Genomic DNA, 26,730 nt, shown 5'->3' with positions numbered 1-26,730 from the left:
ATTGAACCCCACACTCTTAGCCTCCCTAGTTGAGGGAATCACATCCCCAGCCCTTTTTACTTTTTATTTTGAGACAGGGTCTCACTAAGTTGCTAAGACTGGCTTTGACTTGCAATCCTCCTGCCTCAGCCTCCCATGGCTGGGGTTACGGGCCTGTGCAGCTTGAGAAGGAATGTTAATGCAGGAACAGTAACTAACCCTAAAGGGACAAGGGTCACCGTCCAGTTAAAATCAACAGCACTGCCTTCCTTTCACACAGAACACTTTTCAAAGCATTTCCACACCCATTCTCAGAGGGGTGTCTTGCTGCCAACCACACCCAGCACCCCTCCACCTGCCTGAGTGCCTCTGAAGCTCCGTTCATTCCTGTCACCTCGCTTGATAGAATCATATGTTGACAGGTCTGGGGCGGGGGCCTCAGGACAGGGGTAGGCAGAATCTCTGCACCACCCTACATAAGACTTGGTCTCTGCTGATAGACTGAGAACCAGGGAAATCTTGGCCAGGTTAGGGTCTCATCTCTCAGCATGTATGCTACACAGAAGGCCCAGGATGCAGCCTTCAGGGCTCACAGCTGCCTCAACTCACACACTCTATTCTTGGGGTCACAGTGCCAATGTGCTCCAGCAGGGGGCAGCAAAGACCAGTGTCCCAGACAGCACCAGCAGCACAACCCGAGGCTTCGGGGACAAGGCCAGACCCAGCCAGACCCCAGGAATGGAGCCTGGGTCTCCCTAGCAACAGCTGGTGTTCAGACATCATAAAGATTCACTCAAGAGGTCCCCACAGGACCATCACTCACCATCCACAGGTGCCTGGCGTCTGGTGCAGAAGCCTCAAGTCTGTCTGCTGAGCTCAGGCTGCTGAGCTGGGGGGAGCTGGGATCCGGCTGGGATTGGACACTCACAGGACAGGAACCTGAAAGAACACAGGCCTGTGAGGGTCACCTGGCGGAGTGCTGGTTGGAGGGCTGTGGGTGAAGGGGGTGGTGTGTGCCTCTGTGGGCTAGGATGATCAAGTTGAGTCAAGTAGAAAGCATGTCCCCCGTGTGGGGACCTGTACCAGGGTCCATGCCCTGAAGGGTCCTTCTACTGAGCCCCATGACAAGCCAGCATTAAGCCCCCGCGGAGCGGCAGGCAGTCTGAGCACTGGCAGGCACACACCAGGAGGGTCCCCTGCCCACATGTATGCTGGAGGCTCCAGGGCAGGGGAAAAGGGACTGCTGGCCCAGAGAGAGACCTGGGCAGCACATGGTGTAGAAAGGCCTGGCCCAGCCTCCGACCCGGAAAGGGAATCATCAGGACCAATGGGTTGTCCCGAGAGTGGCCAGAAGGCTGCAGGGCTGCTCAGGGGACCATGCAGGCCACCAAGAGGCCAGCCATCCCTGGGGGCTGACAACCCACTACCTGACAGCTCTCAGAAGAACTAACCCTGCCTGGCCGCAAGCACCAGCTGATGCTCTGTGTACTCCAGCGGGAAAGGAACCTGTGGAATGACCCACATGCCTACGAGGGACTCTTCTGTCCACAGAGAGGACTGTGAGCTGGCTGGTGTCTGGCCAGGCAGCTTCCCTGCTGTGTGTCAGCTGCCTTGAGATACAGTGAGGCTGGAGAATCAAGTTCTTGAGGAAATGTTTTATAGTAAATGAAAATGTCCTCAAGTGAGAAAGGGGGTGTCAGTGGGAGACTGAAGGTCTTATTGCAAGTAGCAGCTCCTGTACCCTCAGGAGCTGCCTGCTCAGGACGGCCTGGGCCTGAGCTGCCCTGGGCAGATCTGAGGGGAAGGTCAGGCAGGAGGTGGGAGCAGCACTTGCCCTGGTCTCGAGTGCTGGGTTTCCAGGTGTGCACGCTGCCTGCTCAGAGCTGGGGTGGCTCCGTCCCTCCTGGGGGCTGTGTGGCTGGCTGCAGGCCAGAGGCCATTTCATTCCAGAGCTGAGCCAGGTCATGCTCCGAAAAAGAGCAGTCCCGTTTCAGTGCCACCTCCCCACAGGGCGACTCTTCTTCCTGCAGACACGTCAGATAGCCCTGCCCTGGCCACGATGCTCTCAGTGCCCTGCCCATCCCTGACTGAGGCACCGGACCCAGGGGTGGTACGAGGTCCACAGACACCCTAGGCTGCCCTCCGCCCACTGCTGGGCTTCCCATCTACTAGAAAGTTCATAGCAACTGCCTTAAAAACCCAACCCTCCCCTGAGGTCTTTAGAAAGTCCCGGAGAGTTGTACAGGAGAAAGCTGAGCCCACCAAGAGGACCACCACAGGAGTCATCTCCTGTCCTCTTGGGAAGGGGAGGGCTGTGGTCAGAGGGCAGCCAGAGTGACAGCTTTTCTTATCAACCAGGGACTGATTAGCTTTCTGGCCCCAGATGATGGGTCACATCTATTCTCAGCTTTTTTTTGCTGTGGGAAGAAGTGGTCCCAGGCCACTGTCTCAGCATCCCAAAGCTACTTCTGAGCTGCCAAGATGGGATAAGGGCCCTAAGCCCCCCTGCCACCACTGGCCAGTAGCCCTGGCAGTGGATGCCCCACCCAGCTGAGCACTGTGGCCCCCTCTGGTCCTCAGGAGCCTCTGTGGGCTCTGACCTCAGATGTGGTCATCTCCTCCATCTCAGCCAAGGTGGGTGCCTTGAGCAGGACTCGGGGTCGCGAGTGCTGCACACTGCTCCCAGCATCGGGAACGGACAGGTTGATGCAGGAAGTGGACTTGACATCGCCAGAACAGACACTGAGGATACAGGGCAGAGAGCCGAACCCTGGGAGGCAGGAGGCCAGGCAGGTGGGACGTGAGTGGGGAGGAGGCGCACAGGACCCGTGTGGCCAGCCTGGTAGACAGGGTTTGGCTTAGTTCCCTACTTTACAGAATGGAAGCCTGAGGGCTCGTCAGTCACTAACAAATTGGACACCCAACCTGAGGCGCAGTGCAGGCTAGCCCCTCAGAGACAGAGTACAAGGACTGCAGATGGTCTCCACTCTGACCGGGAAGATCAGGTCTCAGACATCTGAATAAATGCCTGATTTTCCCAGACCCCAAAACTTCGGTTTTATTTTGTTTTCTGCCTAATTGTTGAAATTTATCATAGCAAAAAGTACAAAGTCAGGTCAAAACCCAGAGTAAAGTCAGGGCACCTTGAACTTCACAAGGCCAGACTACAAACTGGGACGTCCTCTACCCAGGATCTCGTGGAGCCGACACCGACTCCTGATTTGTGGAGTCACCAGGGGAAGTGGGGGACTTCATCCAGGGCCACCTGGGGTCTCTTCTCCCATCACCCCTCCTCTTGCTCACCACGGGTGCCCAAGCGCTGGTCCCCCACAGGGCGCAGCCTCCGCTCCTGCTTGATTTCTTCCAGGATCTTCTTATGCAGGGTCCTCTGCTTCTGTGGCAAGGGGCGCAGCCTTCTCTCTGAGACCTGCAAAGAGGATGAAGCATGAGGTAGGAGGGACTTAGACAGTGACAGGGGACGCTCAGGAGTGGGGAGATACTCAAGGTTCGCAGGACACAGGGCGCTAACTCTTGGCTCTCCAGGAAGGAGTGCTACCCAAAAGAGCTCTGCCTGCCACAGGCATTGGGGGAGGTGACCAGCACCATCCTTCTAGAAGGACGGAGGTCCGGGGCCCATGCCCAACCTTCCAGCCAGGAGACAGGGAGCAGAGCCCACCCCATGGTTCGGCAGAGGTATGCTCAGGCCCCCCTTGCAAGTGAGACACAGGACAGCACCAGGGCTGGAATGCCCTGTAGGAGGCACAGCATGGGCACTTGCTTCAGCGGAGGCCGGGAGAGGATAAAGTCCAGGATAAGCTCATATGCATCCTTCTTCACTCGTGGAGGGATGTCCCCATCAACCTGCCGCAAAGAAGCCCCAGCTCAGACCGGGGCTGACCTGAGTTTGTAGGGGTTGTCTGCTGGTGACTGGGAGGGCTCACTCAGCCCCTGACACAGCCTGGCCTTCATTTCTGACCTGCCTCTGATTGCATCGGCTCCCTGGGACCAAGCTGTCTCTAGGACAGGTACATGGCAGGTAGTCAGCTACCACCTCCAGTACTCACACCTCTAAGCCCAGCCATTTGATCTCTCTCTACCTTGGATTCTTCTAGAAAGGAGCTTGCTAGTACCCACCTCAAAGGGTTGTCACGGGAATGAATGAACCTGTTCATTTAAAATTCTAAGAGTAGCTGGGAGCTGTGGTACACGCCTGTAATTCCAGCAGCTAGGGAGGCTGAAGCAGGAGGATCACAAGTTCAAAGCCAGCCCTGCAACTTAGTGAGGCCCTAAGCAACTTAGTGGGACTCTCAAAATAAATAAATGAATGAATGAATGAATAAATAAATAAATAAATGGTGCTGGGGATGTGGCTCAGCAGTAAAATTAATGATAATCATAAAGTTCCAAGAGTGGCATCAGCCCACGCCAGGGCTGCTGGGTGCTCCTTAGGTGGAATAGCCCTGCAGCCTCAGTTCCAGGCCTCCAGGGCGATCTCCGTATTCCCCATCTTCTTGGTCAAACTGTGTCCCCAACACAACATTGAGCTGTGGGGCCCGAGGGCCACACCTGCCTTACTCATGATCTGTGTGCTGTAAGGGGCTCAGTGTTCAGCCTAAGGAGCCAGGGCCCCCAGCAGAGGCGGGCAGGAGCTCGGCGCTCACCATGACCTTGCGCAGCTGGTAGTTCCTGGTGCGGATGTCCTGCATCAGCATCTCGAAGGGGGTGAGCTGGAACTCGGTGGGCAGGGGGTTGAACTCTTGCTTCTGCACCTTCTTGAGCTTTACCCCATGGCGCAGCTCCCGCATGAGCTGGACCCACAGCCGGGCCTGCCCCAGAGACAGACAGGGCCCTCAGCCTGTGCAGCCTCCCGGCACAGCCCTGGGGTGACTCTCCTGTCTTACCCAGTCTGTGTGTCCCAGGTTGTCCAGCTCCACCAGCGGCTTCTCCACCTGAGGCTCATCCTCCCCCAGCTTCTGCAGCATCTGAGACCACACATCTGGTTAGTCCAGAGAAGGTGGAAGGTGGCAGACATGGGACATGGGCTTCCTCACCACACGGCTACTGCTAACCAGCTGAAAGGGGACTTGTGGAGTCCTGACCCAGGCTGTGGGGCTCGGGAAGATGTCTGGGAGAACCACGCTCTCCACCTCGGAACCAGACAGGTACCTGTCCGTCAGCTCTAGGTGGCTCCTTCTGGGTAGAGGCTGGTGAGAATCTAGTACCCATGTGGCACCTCCTCCCATCTCATCCACATACCCCAGGGAGGTGTGGCAGGGGTGGGAGCCCGGATCTCAGTGCACACAACACCTCCTCAGGGGCACCTTGGCCGGCTATGGCCCACACATTCTCCTGAGACATTCACAGCTGCTCCTCCACCACGATCCCCACGGGAGGCCACATGGAACCCAGCACCTCAGAACCTGCAGCTGGACCTGCCGCAACATGGCACAGGCTAGGTCCTCAAACTGTTTGAGCAGATGGTGGTGGGTGCAGGCCAGTGTGGTTGCCAGCAGGTACGGGGGGGGGGGATCATTCCCAAACCAGGAAAAATGCCAACATCATGGTGAGGGCCAGGAAACATCCTGGCATTAGGGACTGTCAGGTGACTGTTCTGGGCTGAGAATTTAGGGAAGGCTGCTGGACTAGCTGCCTCGGTTGCCCTGCATCTCAGTGGCAGCCTGACTGCTCTGACTCCCCTGTCCTGAAGAAGCATCTGCCCTTCAGTCCACAGCCACTCTTGACCAAGACAGAACCGGTTACCCTGGCTGCACCCCAAACTACTTGCCAAATGGCTCTGAGACACTATAAGAATTACTGCCAGCTCAGAGAAGCACAAGGCATGCCATTCTAACAGCAGTCCCCAGGTGGGAACTGGCCAGCCCAGTGGCACAGGGAAGGAGGGTGGCTCTCCCATCCTGAGCAGGCTGCTTCTCTCCAAAATGCCCACCTAGACTAGCACAGCTGCACCCCACCGAGGGACCTGTCTCTGTGCCCCCTACCACCAGTTCCCTGAACTTCAGGCCAATGGCTTGACGTCCAGAGTTGTGTGTTCCTGCTGAAACAGGAGCCTTGCTGTCTGGGTGAGAAACTGAGCAACAAGACACAGGCTAAGTTCAAGGAAGGAGGAAAGCATCAGGACCACCAACTGTCTGTGGAGTCGGGAGAACACCCCTAGGATGTCAAGGAAGAGCTGGAGAGAAGGTGGGATGACCACAGGAACAGGCCATGGGCTGGTAACCTCCCCATCTCGGCATGTGAGAGCTGCAGGGGAGGCTGGCAGCTCCAGCCTTTTCTTAGGACCCAAGGGTCAGTGAAGCTGCCAAGAACCCCTCTGTATTAGAAGGAAAGAGCACCCAAAAAGGTGAGGGTGGAGTCAGGGACCATACCAGTTAACTCCCAAACTACCTTCCAACACCTAAGCAAAGGAGTGCAGCCAATCTCTCTGACCTCTCCAGGTACCCCTCTCTCCTCTGTGGAAAGCTGATGGGCCCAGGGTCCCTGCACTTAGGACACTGCCAAACAAACCCATCAGCTCCCTTTGAACAGCACCAACTCCTCCAGGAGGGGCTGGGAGCTGGGAGCTGGGAGAGCAGACTGCACACCATCCCTGAGGTCCAGGGGGATCAGGACAGCCCCAGAGGAGAACTGTGGCTTGGGAGCCCAGGGAGACCAGCCCTGCCCTATACTGGCTCTGCAGCTCCTGGCAAGGATCCAGCCTCCCAGAGCCTACATCTGCCCACCTGCAAAATGGGCCCAAACTTAGAGGGGTACCTGGAGAGCAAGGCCAGGCACAGCACATACCCACAGGTACCCCCACGGAACTGCCCACCCACCCCACTTGAAGGATCTGTGTGGTTCTGAGAGGTGGGAAGGGACTGCCATTGGCATTGTCTTCAGAAGAAACTGGGACCTGGGGAGCAAGTGGGGGCAGCAAGCAGGACTCCCTCACAGAATCATGACAGCTGGCTTAAGGCAGCAGGAAGGAGGCTCGGGCAGAGGCTAGGAGCCAGTTGCTGCCTCCCTAGGCCTTGGTTCCCTTCTCCAAAAACCTGGCCAAAATGTATGAGGCTTCAGCACACAGCCCAGAGCAGCTGGGGCACTCCCACCGAGGGTCAAGGTACCCACTAGTCACCCCCCAGATCCCCTTCGGGTCTGGCCATCCGCGGGCCCCACCTTCAGCACTATGTTCCCAAGCTCACCTCCTTGGCCTCCCGCACCCTGGCTAGGAAGGCCTGGAGCTCCAGCGTCTCCACAAAGAGTGCGCGGCACACAGCCTGGTAGTGGGCCTGCGTGCCCCGAGGGTCAGTCAGCCGCACCGCGCACAGCTGCATGGCCTGGGAGAAGGTGCGCAGGGCCCGGGGGCCACCGTCTGCAACCTCCTCCTCCTCCTCTGGACCCCCGTAGCCCTTGTCCGCTGCCCCACAGCCGCTGTCCTCACAGTCGCTGTTGGCCATGAGGTCGATGAGCCGCTCCAGCTGTGGGCTGAGCTCGCGCTCCTCGCTCTCGTCCAGGCCCCAGTCCAGTGCGCTGTAGATGGCAAAGCCCAGCGACTGCACCATCTGCAGGACAAAGAGGGGTTGGCGCAGGCGGCAGGCGGCAGGGAACAGTGCAGGGCGCCCCAGAGCTGGGCAGGCTGCCAGCCCATTCACAGGCGGGGAGTGGCCAGGCCCAGTAAGAGGCCAGGAGGGAGGAGCTAATGGCCCACTGAGGGGATACACCAGGTACAACACGGTGAGGTGCGTGACTGAAGGGACTGCCCGCGGCACACCACTTTGCAGAACAGCTTGGCCCCTCGCAATCCAACAGACGTGGGACCAGTGCCTCAGCAGCTCTCTCCAGGTGCTGAACTGATGGGTCCCGAGCGCGGCCACTGGAACGTTCTCCAGCTGAGAGTGAGACTGCACTCGGGACACTCACAGGGAATGCTACCACACAGCAAAGAGGAACCAACACGCAGTCCCATGTGCTGATCCAAGGGACAGGATCGGCAGAGAGCCTTCAGGACACACCGTCCCTTCCAGGAGCCTCGGGGAGCTGAGCCTGATCAGATGCAGAGGGTCAGGGGCTCCCTACAGGCATCCTCACTGGGGTGCCACTGAGAGGGGTGGACCTTCCAGAGGTTCCACTGCAAGGTCTTCTGCTGGAGTGTGCCCTCGGAGGGAGAGTGCAGCCCAGCCATTCCCTCCTCTGCCCTGTGCTCCCGCCATGAAGTCCTGAGCCACACCGGCCCAAAGCCACAGGGCCAACTGCCATGGACAGAAACTTGGACACTGTGAGCCAAGATGAACCTTTCCAGGTACTTGAGTCTCAGAGGCCGAAAGCTGGCTGACCCCAAGCCAGACATGGTGAAGTCTGACCTAAAAAGTCATCACACTGGAGTGGGTGGTGGGTGAGACGAGGGGATCACCAGGCAGGGTGGGTGGGACCCAGTGCCGTGGCGCCCAGTGAACCAGGCACCCCGGGCTGTTCTGCCTGCTTTGGATAAGCTTGAGGCTCTCCGAGTTCTTCACCTGTTGGTTCGGTTTGGTTTGTGGCACTGGGTCTGAACCCAGGCCTCCAGCATGCTAGGCCAGCACTCCACCTCGGCTACACCCCTGCCCACAGGAAGTGTTTGTTGTTTGTTTGTTTTTTAAGCTCATTTTTAAAATCCGTGAGGTCTCTTGGTGGAGGCCTCTGGGCTCAGCGCCTCTCGGCAGGGAACCCTGTTTCCACAGTCTGCCTTTAGGGGCCTTGGGACCAGAGGTCTGTGGAGGGGGAGCCGGTCCTGACACCTCTGCACATGGACTGCCCTGCCGTGCACAAGGTCCTTGCTCAGCATCTGGAAGGCCATCCTCAGTGACGGCCGCCATTTTAAGAGAAAAGTTTTGCTTTCCTGCCCCAGGACCTTCCTGAGAAAGGCTCACCACTCCTCACACCAACCCTCATGCCAACCCTCATCAGGCCCACCCGGCTCTGGTTCCCAAGCCTTCCCCCTGAAAGTCCCAGGACCCCAGCCCGTTTGCCCTCCCCCATCGAGATGGCCGTTATCTGTCAGCTCTGACGAGTGAACTCTCGTGTCTCCCGGCCTGGCTCTGACTTTCATCCCTGGCTTACCCTCTCTCCTCCCCTCGCCCTGGCCCACAGGCTCCCTTGGAGGGCTGGGTGTGCTCCCAGCACTGTGACAGGCCACAGCTCTGAAGAATGCAGTGGACAGCAGGGCCACCCCAGCCTCAGCCTCAAGGTGGCCCACCTTCTCCCCTGGACGCATCACTTCCCCAGGGAGTCCCTGTCTGACTCCTGCTGAAACTCTTCCATCAGGTAAGTGAAGAAACCCATGGTCCCAAGTCTAGCTCCCCCTTCCCTCTGGTGACTCCTCAGACATTTCTCCAAAGATGATCTTCTCTGTGACATCTCCTGGTGACCTGCACAGGATCTTCAGAGGTACTGACTTTGCAGATATCTGGCCCACTAGTGATTTGGGGTGGGTGGGGAGGACTGGCAAATCATCCCAGTTCCATGTTCAGAAGATGGCAAGAGTCCCATAATTGAGGCCAGCATCTGCCTCCTTGAGAAGAGTGAAGGAGGAGACTTCTGATCCCCGACTAGGCATGGCCATCACCCCTTGCCAGCCTGACGCATCCACAGAAGACCAATGTTTAGCCAGGCTCGGTGCACATGTTTGAATCCCAGCAGCTAGGAGGCTGAGGCAAGAGGCTCACAAGTTCAAGGCCAGCCTGGGCAACTTAGTTAGACCCCTGTCTCACAATGAAATGAAAAGGGCGGGGTACAGTTCGGTGGCTCGAACTCCCTAGCCTGCGCAGGTCCGGGCTCATCCCCAGCATACGACCTCCCTGTGATCTGCTGGGCATTGCTCTTAGTGCTAACGGACTTTCATGCTTTTCTTTTATGACATGGATCAAAAGGATGCATTTACGCAAAGACACTCTCCTAGTCGGAACCTGGGCTGAGCCTGGTGTCACTCTTCTGCTTGGCTGTGGACAACCCACCAACACCATCTCTCATCTTGCAGTTTGGGGAGAGAGGCACAGAGAGGTCAGGTTGCCTGGGCACAGCTTGCAAAGAGCTGGGCCTTTGCTTGGCCAGGCCTGGGTCTGCTGTGTAGAGTCCTCAGCCTTGTCCCTCACAAGGAGGCCACTGCCTTCTCCGGGAACCTTCTGGGTCACCTGCTTCAGGGCCTCTAGCTTCCTGTGTGCCCACCTCTGGGAGCCTGGAGAGCCAGGGCCTGCACCATGCCAATCAAGAACAGGTGGCCAACCCAGTGCCAGGCAGAGGGCCAGCAGGAGTCCATGGTGGCAGTGGGGCAAAGGGTGGCCCCCTGGAGGCCACCTCAGCATGTCTGTGCCTTCTGCAGACGAACATCAGGGACACAGCTCCAAGCCACACCCTAGACTCTAGAGCAACAGCCACAGCCACAAAACTCTAGCAGAGGGTCACACCTGACAGGTGCCAGCCTGAACCCGGCCCAGGCAGGCGAAACCTGGGGTCAGGGGGGCTCCAGCAGGGCCTCAGGGCCCCTCCTGGGTGCCACGGTGATGGGGCAGGCAGGAGTTACAGTCCCCTCGAATTCCTGGTGAACCTTTTGGCCTTTGGGTATGGGCCAAGAATGAGCGAGGAGGTGTGAAGGGCATCTCACTCCTACTCCGTCTGCCTCGAGCTCCAGGCTGGCTCTGACGGTCTTTCTCATGCAGACCGCCCACCCCATGGACAGGAGGACAGACTGAGGGCACAGGAGGAGAGCCCCCTCTTCCTCCTGGCCTGAGCTAGTGCCACTCTGGGGAAAGTGCCAACTGCAGTCAAGTCTTATCTGACAGCTGCGTCAGTGAAAGGTCTTCTGTGCCTCCAGTCATCGGAACTCTCTGGAAGTCAAGAATGCTCGTTCCCCATAAGGAAAAGTCTAGGCAGTTGGCCAGGCTCAGAACCTCTAGCCCTACCGGCATTCCAGCACTGGACAGGCTCAGCAGCCTGGGGGTGGTCAGAAGCTGCAGGGGTCCTGTGGGCACCTCGTGCAGCCTGAGTAGCCCCAGTCGAGACGAGGTGCAGGCAGCTCCCCTGCTGAGGCTACTCACTCTGAAGTGCACCTGGGGCCTCTGAGAACAACAGTCTTGACTGGACTGTTCCCATACACCGTTGTTGTGAATATTTATAAATTTTTAGTTGTAGATGGACCCAATACCTTTATTTTAATGTGGTGCTGAGGATCAAACCCAGTGCCTCACACATGCTAGGCAAGCGCTCCACCACTGAGCTATGGCCCTAGCTCCTCTTTATAAATCTTTTTAAAACTTTGGAAAGTGGGCTGGGGATGTGGCTCAAGCGGTAGCGCGCTTGTCTGGCATGCATGCGGCCCGGGTTCGATCCTCAGCACCACATACCAACAAAGATGTTGTGTCCGCCGAGAACTAAAAAATAAATATTAAAAAAAATTCTCTCTCTCTCTCTCTCTCTCTCTCTCTCTCTCTCTCTCTCTCTCTCTCTCCTCTCTCACTCTCTCTTTAAAAAAAAAAACTTTGGAAAGTTTTCAAGTAATAGACTACTTGGGAACTCTGCACAGCAGGGGCCAGCTGCCACCCAGGAGCACTGCACTTGGGAAAAAGAAACTATCCAAAATATTATGCAGCCATGAAAATGGATGACTAACCACCACAGGGCAATGCAGAGGAGTCTTGGAAACACACAATTGTTTGAGGAATCTCTATGTAGGACAAGTACAGAGCTGGTAAATAAACTCGGCGATGTGCTACTTGAATGGCAGTATTCCAAGGTGAGGGACTATGGGAGGTGAGACACACTGCTAGTTTCTGGGTTCTCAACAACAGATGGTATATGCTCTTCTGGTCTGTGCCCACCTCCCCTGAGTGTGCCACTGTGTTCACTGTAAAACAGGTGTTATATTAGAGCAGTGGTTTAAAGACACAGAGAAGAACCAAATCCAGGACGTGATCTCAGGGCAGGTGGGAGGAGGAGGAAGGGGTTGGAGATGTGGGCTGGGTGGGAATTCCTTGGCTTGTGTCCTTGGCTGGTTTTCCTGTTTGCTCCTGAAACTCACACCCAGCCCCCAGCATTGTGCCTGTGAGGCCAACCAGGCAGAGGTCATCACCTACTTCCCTCTGGGTCAGTAGCAACTCCTCCCTTGCTCCTGCCCCAGAGCCCTTGACACCCTGCTGGGCCCTCACTGCCTGTCCTCTGTGCACAGCTTCCTCCCAGGCCCAGTGAGGCCCTCTGGGTGCTGCGCTGTCCTGCCTCGACGAACAGCTACAGGACTTAATACGGTGAGAGTGTCCATTATGCAACGCAGGTTCACTCTCACAGGATCAAGTCGTCTTTAAAACTGTTTTCAGTACCTGAGCTTCTGAGCTGGCTGGGGACACCATCGTGGTCATGGGCTCTGCAAGAAAAGACAGCGAGTCAGGTTCCCCCAGCCACCCCAGGACCCAAGGACAGGCTGCTGCCCCTGCCTCAGCTCACCATGACCCCAGGAGCCCACAGACTGAAATGGCCAGCTGAGCCCACGGGAAGGTGGGACGCCCCACCCCCCGCCCATTTCCCTGTAGGAAAATACAGTAATCCCCCCACTCTCCCAAGGAACCCCAGAAAGTTCATTGCCAGCTGAGCCACCAGGTCACTTGCAAGGCCCTTCAGGAGCCAGCTCTGGGAAGGACACCTAGGTGCCAAGAGTGACTGTCCCTTTCTGCACTAGAGAAGGCAGACCCCAGTGCTCCCCAGTGCCTGCTCAGAAGAGTGGTCAGCAGTGCTGGTGAGTGGGTCCAGGGGCTGGGGTCCAGGCCTGCTTGGAGACAGAGGGAAAGGAGGGAGCAGCTCAGGTAGGTGGTGGCTGCAGGCAAGAAGCCGCGGTCTGAAGTGAGAAGCTGTGACGTTGGGAACTGAGGTGGCCTGCCTCCAAGTCACACTGTCGGAAGAGACTTGGGCTCAGAGGAGCTGACAGGCTTTGCCTAGCTGGGAATGTCCACCTCGGACTGCGACTCCTGGATCTGAGGCCCACGTACAGGCTCAGTGTGATGCTGAGTGGCGGCAGGTAGTGAGTGGCATTTTGCAGGTGCTCATCCATGTATGCCGAATCCAACCCAGGAAGTGAGCAGCTCAGGCACCCATTCACAGATGAAGAGATAGAGGCTCAGAGATGACCTCCTGTGCTCCAAGGTATCACAGCTAGTGGCGGGGAGATAGTGCCAGAGCAAGGCAGGGAACCCCAGAATCTGGACCACCAGTTGCTGACCAAGCCCCCAGCCCCCCAGGTTCCAAGGATGCCACGGAATGAGATGCAGAAACCTACCCACACATACGACGTGCAGGGGCACTCGAGTGGGCATGGGAGCTTCACCGCCTTCACTCCTACTAGAAAGAGGCGAGACGTGGGAAGACAGACCTCAGGACAGTCTCCGCACGAACCTGCTAATGCCACAAACACTTTCAAAATGCCATCAAGAGCCAGGAGGATTGCCCAAGATAAAGGAGACTGCCACCCACTGCAGTAATGGGAACAGTCCAGGCCAGCATCGGTGAGGTCAGGAGAGGCCAGCAGTGTGCAGCAGGCCACAGGCTCTTGTCCTGGGCCAGCGTCCTGCCTGCTGGGCAGTCAGGGAAGCTGGCAGCCACAGCTGGTCCAAGTAGTGGGGAGGTAGAAGCATCAGACCCAGGACCAAGGTGTTTCCTGGAGGCCAGTGCCTGGGTCATGCTGCTGGTTGGGAAGGGCAGGAGGGGCTGACCGAGAAGGGTGGCCAGCCCTTCCCAGCTCTCTGCACACTGATGGCACACGCAGTCTAGCTCTGCAGCCAGCTCTCTGTGGAAATGCTTTCAATGCTTGTGTTGCTGGCTCAAATAGTTCATATATTAGCAAAAACAACAACAAAAAAAAAATCATGCCAACATTAAAGTGTCTGTGAATCTTAATTGTTTGCAGTTGCAAGGACTTAGGAACTCTCCAGGGTTTGATGAGCAGGCTCGGCCTGCTGAGATGGGGGTGAAGGAGATCTCTTGGGGAGGCGGTCACAAAACTCCAGCAAGTTCCAGCCTCTGTCAGCCACTTGGTAGGGGTGGTGCCAGGAATCCCCCTCTGTGGTGAGGAAACTGGGGCTCAGCAGACTCAGAGATCTGCCAGAGTCCACCCAGCTAATAAACTGCAGAGCTGGGTCCCCGCGAAGCCAAGCACACTCCTGACCCACCCACCCAACAGTCCAGGTACGACTGCCCGGAGCTGCCCTCACTGGAGTAGACAGAAGCAGAGGGAGGCAGCGGGACCCAGGAGATCACGTGTCTATGGTGAGACCTCCAGAGGGGAGATGGAGCCAGACACAGGCTCCCACCACCACTCTCTGATCCCTGCAGTGGGCGGGACCACTCAGCCACCTCCTCCTGCGAGAAGGACACCCTCGCCAGGGAAAAGGAAACCCACTCCAGATTCTCTTGCGTGGAATGGCAAGTGAGGAGAACTGAAGCGCTTGGCACTCCTCTGAACACTGTTCCTGTGGTGGAAGGACAGACTGCACCTGGAGGAGAGGTGCCCAGAGGACCTTCGCAGCTGCCCCCAGCAGCCTCCAGAGGAAGCGCACAGCCCTGCGTGGCAGGTGAGAGGAGGTACCTGCACCTCAGCCCCGTCTGCCCTGGGAGGACTGGAGATGTCAGATCCTGGCCAATCTGTGGCCCTCAGGCTCTGGGTGTCCTCCCTCGGACCTCACTTTCTCACCTGCAGGACAGAGGTGACACCTACGTCTAACAGTGTCACCTCAGAGAGGTGCAGCAACAGAGGCAGAGAAGCTTCCCGAGGTGGAAGGGTTTGCAGAGCACCTACTGCGCTGTGGCAGGGCCTGGAGTCAGGACAGCCTGCCCAGAGTGTCGTGTGGCCACAGCAGGCTGCAGAAACACAGCGTATGTGAGCCTGGTAGACAGGAGAACTGGCCGCAACCCAGGAAGGCCACCACCAAAGTCTCTCAAAACCACGGTCCCGGCCTTCCAAGGTAGCAGGTCTGCTTCCCGAAGCCTTGCCACACGGCATGATGCCAACTGCCACTCACTGTAGCACCTTCTTACCACAAGACACTGGAAATACATACACACACACACACACACACGCACACACACAGGAACAGGGCATCCTGGAGTGGAGTGGGAGGGCAGAGGGCAGCTCTAGGTTTCAGAGCAGAACCCGTGTGCTGGTGTGCATGAAACTTTACACTGTGGCTAAGAGGCCAGTAGGTGGGGACCATAACACAGGGCTCTGGGATGCTACTCTCTCTGCAAGTTCTGAATTTGGGTCTTGTGGACGCACTACAGAGTCAAGAAATCAAATCATGCAAAAGGGTGCCACTCAACGTGCAGTGCTGCCCTGTCTCAGAGGTGGGGTGGAGCCCAGAGCCAGCAGACTTTGGACCCAAACACCCTGTGTGCTCCCAGAAGCCCAGGGTCTCCACCACCTCGGTCCCCTCTCACGGGGAGACACCACCCCCCATGGTCAGGGTGAGTGAAACACACCCAGTGTCGGTGATTTCAGGCTCTCCACAAAAGCTTGTTCCACAGTCAAGACTCTAACTGCAAGACCCAGTTGGGCCCTCTGTGGAGCGTCAGCCTTCAGGAGCTGGAGGATGCCCACAGGCAGGTTCAGAAGTCGCAAGCTCTGTTTGTTCAGCAAACATAGAGCTCTTTGGGTCAAAGGGATACAGGTGTGTCCCTCCTTCTGGGTCACTTCTGCCAATCCTTGGGCTGAGATCAGCACGATTCTCCACATGCTCCCCAGGGGCTCCCCTCAGTCCACTGGGCAAGGATCTGAGAGGAGACCCAAGTCAGGGGATTCGAGAACCTCGGGTGGAATGTGGATTCTAGAACCACTTGGAACATTCCTGGGCCCCTGCAAAGATCTACTGAAGTGGAATCCGTGGGAGGGACCAGCACAGGGTGGTTCTGACCACTGGGGTGGTTCTGACTGTTCAACAGGCGTAGTGGGGCCCTGACAGCAGAGGGTGGGGTGCAGAGACTTATCGAGGAAGGTGTGCCAGGGTTCATGTTCCATCATATGTAAATTTCACATCAAAAGAAAGAATTACAAACAAACGCTAAGCTCTGGTAACAGCACACAAGCTGAAGTATTTAGGGGAAGTAGATTGATGTGTATACAACAATTTCCTGGAAATGCATCAAGAATGAGCCAGGCGCCATAGCACACACCTTAGTCCCAGCCACTCAGGAGGCTGAGGCAAGAAGATCACAAGTCCCAGGCACACCTAGGCCATTCAGCAATACCCTGTCCCAAAAAATAATTTTTAAAAATAGGAAAACAATAAAAGAAGAAAAAATGGAGAGCGACATGACACCCAGATGTGAGGGTGGAATTGGGAGCGTACACACCTGCAGGCCCCCTGACTTCTGCGTGGCATGGCCAGGGGACACAGGTGGCAGACGTAGGCAGGACAGCCAACAGCTAACCTAAGGAAAAGGCTATTCTGTATCTATACCCTCTTAAGACAGAAGAAAATGGGTTTGTGTCACCTCGAGCCAGAAGGTCGTGGAGATCTGTCCTGAAGCCACAGATGCCCACACTCTCCTTTCTGCTCACCCCTCAGTCCCTGGAGACGAACCAAGGCAGATGCACAGGGGGAAAGTGGGATTCCCTGGGAGAGGACAGAAGCCGAAACAGTGGCTGGGAGCTTCCTCCCGCTGCCCGGGCCCCTTGTGCTTGTCTGCCCGGCGAGCAGACACCACTTCCAGGCCCCTCTCCTCCCTCTTAACCGGGCTTTTGCATCGCTCTGAAGGGTCAGAGTTAAACCCTGGCAGCCTGTCCACAGGGTTTAACCAGGCCTCATGCCAGGGCCGGACCATCCAGTGCCCCAAGATTCCTGGTGCTGCACTAGAGTCAGCTCTGTCCCATGTGGGGCAGAGAAACCCCCCGTGGATGCCAGGCAGGCAGCTGGTGAGCATGTGGAGGATGCGGCTGGAAGGCGACAGCAAGCTTAACCTCACGCGTGACGTGGGGCCCCCCAGGCTCCTGGACATGTGGAGCCCTTTCCAAAGTCACAGCACAGGTTGGGTGGTACCAGCTAGGACAGGCACCTGGGCCGCCCGTGTCCAGGATTTATGGGAGGGCCAGCCTGGCATGGGCAGCGTCAGAGAGGTCACACACACAGAAGGTGATCGTCCTGCAAGGTGAGGCTTGCTCAGAAGATGGATTACAGAAATCTGTCTGCAAATACACCTTGCTCACCCCCACACACACCTCACAGTGACTGTCTGGCAGCCCTCTTCCAGAAAGCAAAGCTCAGGGACAGGCGCTGACCATCAAGAAATGTGCAGCGCAGCAGCACAGGCCTCCACTGGCACCCCCAAGATGGTCAGTCACACACCTCTAAGGCACAGGCCATCATCACACCCACAACTGTCAACTCAGGTGGCTGTTTTCCTGTGACTTTGGGTTTCTCGGCTGCGGAAGAGGCTCTTAACAACATAGCTCTCCCAGGAGGAGTGACCCCAACACCTCAGCACCTATCCTACAAGCACCTCTCAAGGTTGGCTCCCATCATGGTGAGGAAGGAAAGCTCCCACCCTCCTGGGTGGCCTCTGTCACCCTTCACCATGACTGGACTAAGTGGCCCTCAAGGGCAAAGAGCACAGCTGCAAGAGCACCTGCAATAGCCAGGCAGGTGGCATAGCTGTGACAGGTACCTCCAGCCATGGCCAGGGCTGGCAAGGACCCAGCTATAAGAACCACCAGGAATGTTCTGACAGCCAGGAGACTTGGGAAGGGGAATTCTCTCTGGAAGCAGAATCTGACCTTTCTGACCAGCTCCAGCTTCTCCCCAGCATAACTAAGGACACCAGCCAAGGCAAGACCACTCAAAGCTCATCTGCACACATCTGGGCAGGGGGGATGGTGAAAAGAAGATGACCTCAACAGACTCTTCTGGCCACTGGTGGAACTCAGGGACCTCCAGCAGCAGAGAGAGCCAGCTGTGCGCTTCCTGATCCCAAAGTCCAACCACACTCCTCAATAGCAAAGGGTCCCATTTCAGCACCTGGCAGGAGCACGCTGGGCCAGGAGACACACAGCGAAGTGTCTGTGGCTGGCACAGAGGCCAGCTCAAACATGCAGCAGCAGCACCCCTGGCTGTGACTTGTGGGCCCAGGTGCAGCGGACCCCCTGAGGCCAGAGCCTGCTCTTGAGCACTGCTGGGGGAGAGAGTGAAAGACAAGTCAGCCCTGTGGACACTGTGGTCCAGTTCTGGGCAGGTGTCTTTTTATAAATTTATTTTTTATTTTACGGGGTACTGGGAATTGAATTCAGGGACACTTGGCCACTGAGCCACATCTCAGCCCTATTTTGTATTTTATTTAGAGACAGGGTCTCACTGAGTTGCTTAGCAGCACCTCGTTTTTGCTGAGGATGGCTTTGAACCCATGATTCTCCTGCCTCAGCCTCCTGAGCCACTGGCAGGCCTGGACAAATGCCTTTTAATGGCCTTTGTGTTAGGAACCTGGGGCTACAACATAAAAAGGGAAGGCCTTGTATCCACTCAAGAACGAAGAACTAGCAACTGCTCCAGAGAACCCTGGGGATAGCCAGGCTCAGACCCACAGTCCACCCCAAGTATAAAGAGTGGGGCCTGACTGAAAAGGTGGAGCATCAAAAGGCAAGAGCTGGGGATGGAGCTCCAGGGTGGAGTTTGGACTTACCATGCAAGAGACCCTGGATTTGAACCCCATCACCAAAAAGAAAAGTGGGCCAATAAAAACGAATAAAAATATATTTGTGTAAGTGAGTGTGAGTGCAAGGCAGGAAGTAAAGGGAGAGGAGGCAGCCATGGCTCCCCTCACCCCAGGGGCACCTAGCACCAGCCTCCACTGTCTCCTGGGCATCTTCCTGGAAGAAAGCTGGGCCCGAAGCTGGATGCTCCAGGGGCCGATGCCCAAGTCCCACTTTGCAGAGCACCTTCCCGTGGGGCAAGCCACCCTGGGACGGCAGGAGGTGGATCCACTGAGAGCGCTGCAGGCCACCTGACCACTGGCTGTGCTGTGTACGGAACGGCTCCACAGAGCTTCACCTGATGGAGTTTCCTGAGTCCATTTTAAAAAATAATCCTTTCCCGATCTTGAGGTTTTAATAATGGCCTCTTAAAAATAACTCCACATGCTAACACATTTCCCATTCTTCCACTTAAAAAAAAAAAGAGAGAGGCAGCCAGGCGCAGTGGCACATGCCTGTAATCCCAGTGGCTCAGGAGGCTGAGGCAGCAGAATTGCGAATTCAAAGCCAGCTTCAGCAACTTAGCAAGGCCCTATACAACTCAGTGAGATTCTGCCTCAAAATAGAATACAAAAAAGGGCTGAGGATGTGGATCAGTGGCTAAGTGTCCATGGATTCAATCCCCAGTACCAAAAATAAAATAAAGGCAGACAGACGTCATAAGCCATCACCATTGTGAGGAATGTTTATGAACAGAAACCAGACCAGAGACCCTGTTCAAACAGAGATAAGGCTCTTCAATGCACAGGCCTGTACTGAGCTTTGACTCCTCAGTCAGGAAGTGCCACTAGATCTGTGATGACTGCCACATGGGCAATGACTGGGAATCAGCAGCACATAGAATCCTGGGGGAGAGAGAGAAACAGATGACCCACATCCCAAGCATGGCCCTCTGATATTTGGGACAGAACCAATAGGAAGCCCAGCTTGGCTTGCCCACAGTTCAGGGAGACACCAGGAAACCCCAGGGATAGCTGCTATGGTTGTGGGCAACAACTCACCACTCCCACTCTGCTTGGGTTTTCCCATCCTTAAAAATCAGAGGCTAGACTATACACTCCCTGCAGTCCTGTCCTGCTCTGCAGAGCTGGGAGCCAGACCCTAGGGTATCACTTATCTCCAGGGCTGGGGTAGGCCCAGGGAGCATCTTATAAGGAGGACAGAGCCTCAGGAGAAAAGCTCTGTGAGTATGCAGACTCCAGGTGAGAGCAGGTCACTGTGCACCTGCCCCTCTGCCCAGTCTTTGAAAGACATGGCAGCACAGTGGTTCAGAGCATGAGTGCAGAGTTCAAATTCTGCCCCTTTCTGAGTGATTTTGGACTTTCTGAGGCCTGGGCCTCAGCTGACCTGAGAGTAAAGTGGGAATAATACCATGATGTCGGTGCTTACTATTTCCACCCATCAAATCAATGTATCAATGCTTTTTGTGCAAAATTCAACTTGCAAGTGTCACAGGCAGGGGTTGGAAGGAAGAGGAAGCTGAGGGAGAAAGCTGCAGGCTCCTGGGGGGGACACAGCAGGCCCCTCCCCACTGTAAAAGGCAGTCACTGTCTGCTGCCTCTGCTGGGCTTTGCCCTGCTCCTGCCCCGTCTTCCACAGAAGCCTGCTCCAGAGCAAGTGCAAGGCCATAGCTGAGGACTGGAGGGAGGTCAGGCTCCAACCAGTGCACACAGCCTGCCTTTGTGCTCACAAAAGGGTTTCAGCTTTGGGGTAATATCATCCTATGCGCCATATACAAACCTTCCATTCTCCAGAGAGGAAAACAACTTAAAGGGGAAAGTACATAACCAGCTAAACGCACCACTTTCAACAGACCTCAAACATATTTCAGGGGCTAAGTTGTTGGTTCTTTTGGATAAAAAAAAAGCAGATTTTACACTCTCCTTGCTCCCTCTCAATTAAACCCAGGAAACTGGTGTGTATTCCGCACAGATTCCCAGGAGGCAAGCCCCTCCCCCAACCTCCATGAAAGAGCTAGCCTGGGGACATTCTGTGTCCTCTCCGTGTCACTAGAGAGCAGCAAGGACTCTTTGTACCCACAAAGCCTTGCATGAGCCATATACTGAGGGCTGCAGAACCCAAAGCCAGGAGGAGTGGCCCAGGGGAGAGCAGGGAACAAGAATGGCATAATGCCTGCTTCCCGACTTCACCCCAGGTACTAGCAATCTGGCCAAAGCCCCTTCTCAGCCAAGGAAAGCGTGCCCCGCCACAGAGCAGCTGGCCTTGATGCCATGAGAGACGGGAGGACGAGAAGGGGACGATGAGGGGTCCCCAGGTCTGGAAAGGCCAGGAGGGCAGTGCCTGGCCCAGCGGAGGTTCCAGATCCAGAGGGCAGGGGGCCTCCAGGTCCAGCAGCCAGTCAGGAAGGAGGAGTCGGATCCAGCAGCAGGACGGCGCAGTGGGCGCCAAGGAGGTCGCGGTCCCTTTCACCAGGGAACCACCCAGTGAGCCGCCGGCGCGTCCCGGCCGCCTCCGGCAGCCACGGGCCACAACCCGGACGCCCGCTGCGCTCACCCGGCTCCTGCCGTGCGCCGACCAAGCCGTCCTGGTGCAGCAGGATGTCCCCAGTGTCGTGGATGCGGCGCTGGCCGCCGGGCGCGCCTGGCAGGCCGTGGCAGGCCTGGAAGCACACGGCCCACGCCTGCTCCTCTTTGATGGGCTGCTTATACACCTTCAGCACCTCCTCCAGGGACAGCTCCCAGGGCTCCCGCCGCGCCGCCAGTCCCGCGCGCTCCGGGGGCCGTCGCGCTGCAGCCGCCGCCGCCGCCGCCAGCCCGGGCGATGGCCGCCCATCATCGCAGCCCGCGGGAGCGTCGGGTTTCCATCACCGCCGCCGGGCACCGCCAAGCGCGGGGCGGGTCCGCGCCGTCCGCATGCCGCGTCATCCCGGCGGCCCCGCCCCCACCGGCCGTCGCAGGTGGAGCCGCGGGTGCGCAGGGAGGCGGCGCCGGGTGCCAGAGGACCAGCGCTCTGGGGAGGGAGGACCGGGACGCTGCACAAGTGTGGGAGGGAGGCCAGAGTGGGGGACCCGAAGGGGAACTTGAGCCCAGCGGGCCGTGTGGGAGAGGGAGGGGCTCAGGGAACTGGGGCCAGGGCAGGACTGAGGGTGGGGCGCTGACCCAGGCGATCCAGGCCCAGGCCAAGAGACTCATTCCTGATGGAGACGTTCTGGAAGACACCCCACTCTCCCCAACCCCGAGCTCAACAGGTCTACGCCCCAGCCTGCTCTGGGCTCACTGTAGGCTGGGCTCCTCTAGACCGGCCTCCGGTGGTGGACACACCACAGTGATGGGGGGCGGGGCTCCCACACTGAGAAGCGAGTCAAAGTGCTGTGAACTCTTTGGAGGGCCTGAAGCAAGGTGACCCCAGGAGACTGCTGGGGTGGGTGAGGGTGAAGGTGACCCGGGATTCGGGCATGAAACACTTAATAGATGACCCTTTCTAGGAGGGAAGGTGTGTCTGCTTCCATCCCTTCACGGTCCCTGAGACAGTAGACACATGAAGACACAGGGTTGGCCAGAGATAACAGCACCCACCCACTCTGTTTCAGGTCCCCTACCCACAAGTCAGGTGGTGTGCCAGCCAGGGACCTGCTTTGTTGGGGTTGATCCAGAAACCTCTCAGTGGTAGTCAGCCAGGAAATGCAAGTGGGAAATCACCAGGAAGCACAAAACCCAGGTTCCCGGGACTGGAGATCTGACTAGGGCCGGGGTGATTCCTGGGCCGCTGGGTTTAAAAACCTCAGCAACGAGGCCATTTCACCTGGTTTGAAGGGAACTTATGGAGGTATGTTTTCACCTGGGGCCCCACTGTCGGATCATCCCTTCTGTTCTTTTAATCTCAAAGCAGAAAGGATTTTGTTACATGTGAGTCATATTTTTAAAATATTTTTGTTTGGTTTATTTATTTATTTATTTTTAGTTGTTGATAGATATTTATTTTGTTTATTTACACGCTGTTCTGAGAATCGAACCCAATACCTCACACATGCCTGGCAAGTGTGCTACCACTGAGCCCCAGCCCTGTTTTATTTATTTTTTTATGTAGTTCTGGGGATTGAACCCAGGGCTTCATGCAGGCTAGGCAAGTGCTTTACTACTGAGCCACCTCACCAGCCTGACACATGTAAGTGTGACTAGAGTTTTTATAATCAATTGTGGGGTGACTTTCACATCTTTCCTTGTTCCCCAAGCTTATGAGACATGAGATGCAGGAGCACCGGTACTTTGTAGAAGGAAAGTGGAGATGAGAGAAGGTAGAGAAAGATGGCACAGCCTGGGGCTCAGGCTCAGCTTCCCCAATCCTGCACCCATGAAAGGAAGGAATTTCAAGGGTTGCTTCTGAAGGGTAGGCCACCTAGCTTCTGTGAAGCGTCTTGTGTAGAAGAGAATGCCCACACCATGTCAGGTGGCTCCACGGGAATCAAGACTTGGGATGGCCTCACTTCTTACCCCACCTCAGTGGAAGCTGGGTGTGGCTGCACTGTGGCTGTGCTGCTCCCCGTCTTCCTGGTGGCAGGAGCATCCCTGGAGGTGCAGCCACAGTCATGGGAGAGGATGGAGATGGTAATTTCCCTAGTGGGAAAGACGACACCTGCCCTCGTTCTTGGGGGTTTGAATGTCCCTAGCTGACCACAGACTTCAGGGTTTCTTTGGATGAGCAGGTGCCTCCAGCAGCTTCCTCACTGGGCCAGGGCCTGGTAAGACTCATGTCTGGCTTCCTCAGGGGCCTGGAGGCCACCTACTTATAAGAGTCCTGTGACCCTTTCTCACCCAGCTTCCATCACGGCTTCAGGGACCCCTGTGCGCTTCCTCAGATATCAGCCAGCAAGATTCAGAACTAAGGAAAAAAGTGGGACTTGGGTTCTTCTTACTTATGTCCTGAGGATTTGTTACTTATCTAAAAGTTTATCCCCCTGTGCATGACCAAATGAGGTAGCAGAAGTGTTGGCCAGTGCTGGAGACGCTACTGACACATCCCCCAAAAGGATCAGATGAGACCCAGAAATTGGCCCAAGATGAGAAGTCTTCTGACTTTTTTTAGTTGTAAATAAACAGAGCACCTTTCTTTCTTCCTTTCTCTCTCTCTATCTGTCTCTGTCTCTCTCTCTCTCTCTCTCTCTCTCTCTCTCTCTCTCTCTCCTCGTTTTTCTTTTCTTTTTTCTTTCTTTCTCCAGGAACTGAACTCAGGAGCACTTGACCACTGAGCCATACCCCCAGCCCCATTTTGTATTTAGAGACAGGGTCTCACTGAGTAGTTTAGCACCTCGCTTTTGCTGAGGCTGGCTCTGAACACATGATCCTCCTGCCTCAGCCTCCCGAGCCACTGTAATTACAGGTGTGTGCCACCGAGCCTGCTACCTTTATTTATTTATTTATTTATATGTGGTGCTGAACTTTGAACTCAATGCATCACACATGTTAGGTAAGCACTCCACCACTGAGCCACAGCCCAGCGCATCTTCTAACTTCTTCCTCTTTTTTTTTGTTTTGTTGTTGTAGATGAACATATTCATTCGTTCGTTCGTTTGTTCCTTCCTTCCTTCCTTCCTTCCTTCCTTCCTTCCTTCCTTCCTTCCCTCCTTCCTTCTTTCCTTCCTGTCTTTCTTTCTTTCTTTCTTTCTTTCTTTCTTTCTTTCTTTCTTTCTTTCTTTCTTTCTTTCTTTCTTTCATGGGGGATTGAACTCAGGGGCACTCAACCACTGACCGCATCCCCAGCCCTGTTTTGTAGTTTATTTGAGACAGAGTCTCCCTGAGTTGCTTAGTGCCTGGCTAAATTGCTGAGGCTGGCTTTCAACTAGTGATCCTGCTGCCTCTGCCTCCTGAGCTGCTGGGATTACAGACGTGTGCTACCACATCCAGCCTGTCTTCTGACTTCTTAATTGTGGGTTTGCAGCAAGAAATATTTCAATCTTGTAGAGTGGGAGGCTGAGAGTGACTTTTTTTCTTTGTGGTACTGAGGATTGAACCCAGGTTCTTGTGCATTCTAGGCAAGGGCTCTACCCCTGAGCTACATCCCTATTTTTGTTTTTTATTTTGAGATGGGGTCTTGATAAAGTGCCCAGGCTTGTCTTAAACTTTTGATCCTCCTTCCTTAGCCTCCTGAGTGGCCACCATGCTCAGCTCTGAGAGTGTGACTTTTAAGCTGATGATCAGAACTGAAGAGTAAATCTACTCAAAACCAGAGTAATTGGCTCATGGCTCCAACAACTAGATGCAACTGTTATGTCCTGTGGTGAGCTCTCGATACCTTGATGAGTTCCACAGTTAGTTTCTGAAGTCAAAGTTAGCCATTTTCTCCAGCTGGGAGAAGCACTAGAGCTAAAATATACATTTTTGCTCATCAAGAAAGAAACACAGGATCTCAGAATCAAAGAAATATCAGTTCTTCCAAAACTTTTACTTGCCATCTGGATTTTAGAAATAAATCAGTTTATTTCCAGCTATTAAACAGAGATTGGGGACGGGCACATGGCACATGTCTGTAATCCCAGCAGCTCAGGAGACTGAAGCAGGTGGATCGCGAGTTCAAAGCCAGCCTCAACAAATTAGCAAGGCCCTAAGTGCCCCTGAATTCACTCCCCAGTACTGAGAGAGAGAGAGAGAGAGAGAGAGAGAGAGAGAGAGAGAGAGAGAGAGAGAGGGACTGGGGCTGGGGCTCAGTGGTAGAGTGCTTGCCTAGGCACTGGGTTCAATCCTCAGAACCACATAAAAATAAATAAATAAGTAAAATGAAGCATTGTGCCTTTTTTTTCCAAGAGAGAGAATTTTAATATTTATTTTTTAGTTTCGGTGGATGCAGCATCTTTGTTTTGTATGTGGTGAAGAGGATCGAACCCGGGCCGCACGCATGCCAAGTGAGCACGCTAACGCTTGAGCCACATTCCCCAGCCCACGTTGTGTCTTTCTACAACTAAAAATATATTAAAAAAAAAAAACAGACAGGACTGAGCTGGGTGCACTGGCACATAGATGGAATCCTAGCACCCCCAGTGACTGAAGCAAGAGGGTTGCAAGCAAGGCCAGCCTGGGCAACTTGTGAGACTTTGTCTCAAAATCAAAACTAAAAAGAGTTGGTGTGTGGGGCTGGGACTGTGGCTCAGCAGTAATCCACTTGCCTGGCATGTGTGAGCCCTGGGTTCAATTCACAGCACCACATAGAAATAAATAAAATAAAGATCTATCGACAACTAAGGGAAAAAAAAATTTAAAAATAAAAAATTAAAAGAGTTAAAGAGTTGGTATGTAGCTCAGTAGTAAAGCTCCCTGCTCAAGCCCCAGTACAAAAAATAAAGGTTAACTGAGAGTATAATAAAAATTGGTGTAGGTGAATCATTAACCCAACTTGGAAAGTTATTCCTATATTTATAGGGTCACTTGTAGCTTACTTCATTTCCAGTAAATTAGAAAATAGGGTGGTATCCATGACTCTGCCTGGGGACACACTAGAATCCCTTAGTGCTTGGAACTGGATCATCACTTTGCTGAGTTTCTTATTTGCAAACATACTCCCAAAATAGTCACCTTTGGTGTGAGCTGTTCTGCTCACACTGTTCACAGCACCAGGTACCCTGGAAAGCCTGGAGAAAGAGCTGTGAAAGGCCCACCTCTGTTCCTGGGGGGGGGGCACATGGGGAAACAGGCCCAGTGCTGGACACGAGCTTCGAGCGCCCCGTTGGTTGCCTTTTTGCATGCTCTACGCAGAGCTTTGAGAAGATTCTACATGTCTTCTCCAAGGAAACTGTCAATCTTGGCCCCTGGGGGGCATTGCCAGGGGAGGACTATTAGCTGACCACTGTGCCGGCACAGGTTGGAAAGCTCTCGGGATTTTCCTATGAGCATCTTCGCAGATGTAGAGGCTGGAGGCCAAAAGGTGATGTGGGGACTGGGTCCCCAGGTGTTCTGTGGCTACAAGTAGAGACAGTTCTGGGGCACTGAATTCAGGAGTGTAAGGCTCCTGGTGTAGCAAGAACACCCACAGTGCCTGGGCACAAATGTCAGAGTGAG

General features: G+C 55.3%; 1 pseudogene; it reads right to left on the bottom strand.

The window, feature by feature from the left end:
* LOC144252180 (protein spire homolog 2-like) overlaps window positions 1-23,507 on the bottom strand; it is a 30,473-nt pseudogene extending 6,966 nt beyond the window's left edge.
* Between the last annotated feature and the right edge of the window lie 3,223 nt (window positions 23,508-26,730).

This window comes from Urocitellus parryii, unplaced genomic scaffold, assembly GCF_045843805.1.
Source record: "Urocitellus parryii isolate mUroPar1 unplaced genomic scaffold, mUroPar1.hap1 Scaffold_37, whole genome shotgun sequence".
Classification (NCBI taxonomy): Eukaryota; Metazoa; Chordata; class Mammalia; order Rodentia; family Sciuridae; genus Urocitellus; species Urocitellus parryii.
The sequence above is the reverse complement of the archived record's forward strand: the minus strand, read 5'-3'. Positions and strand labels throughout refer to the sequence as shown.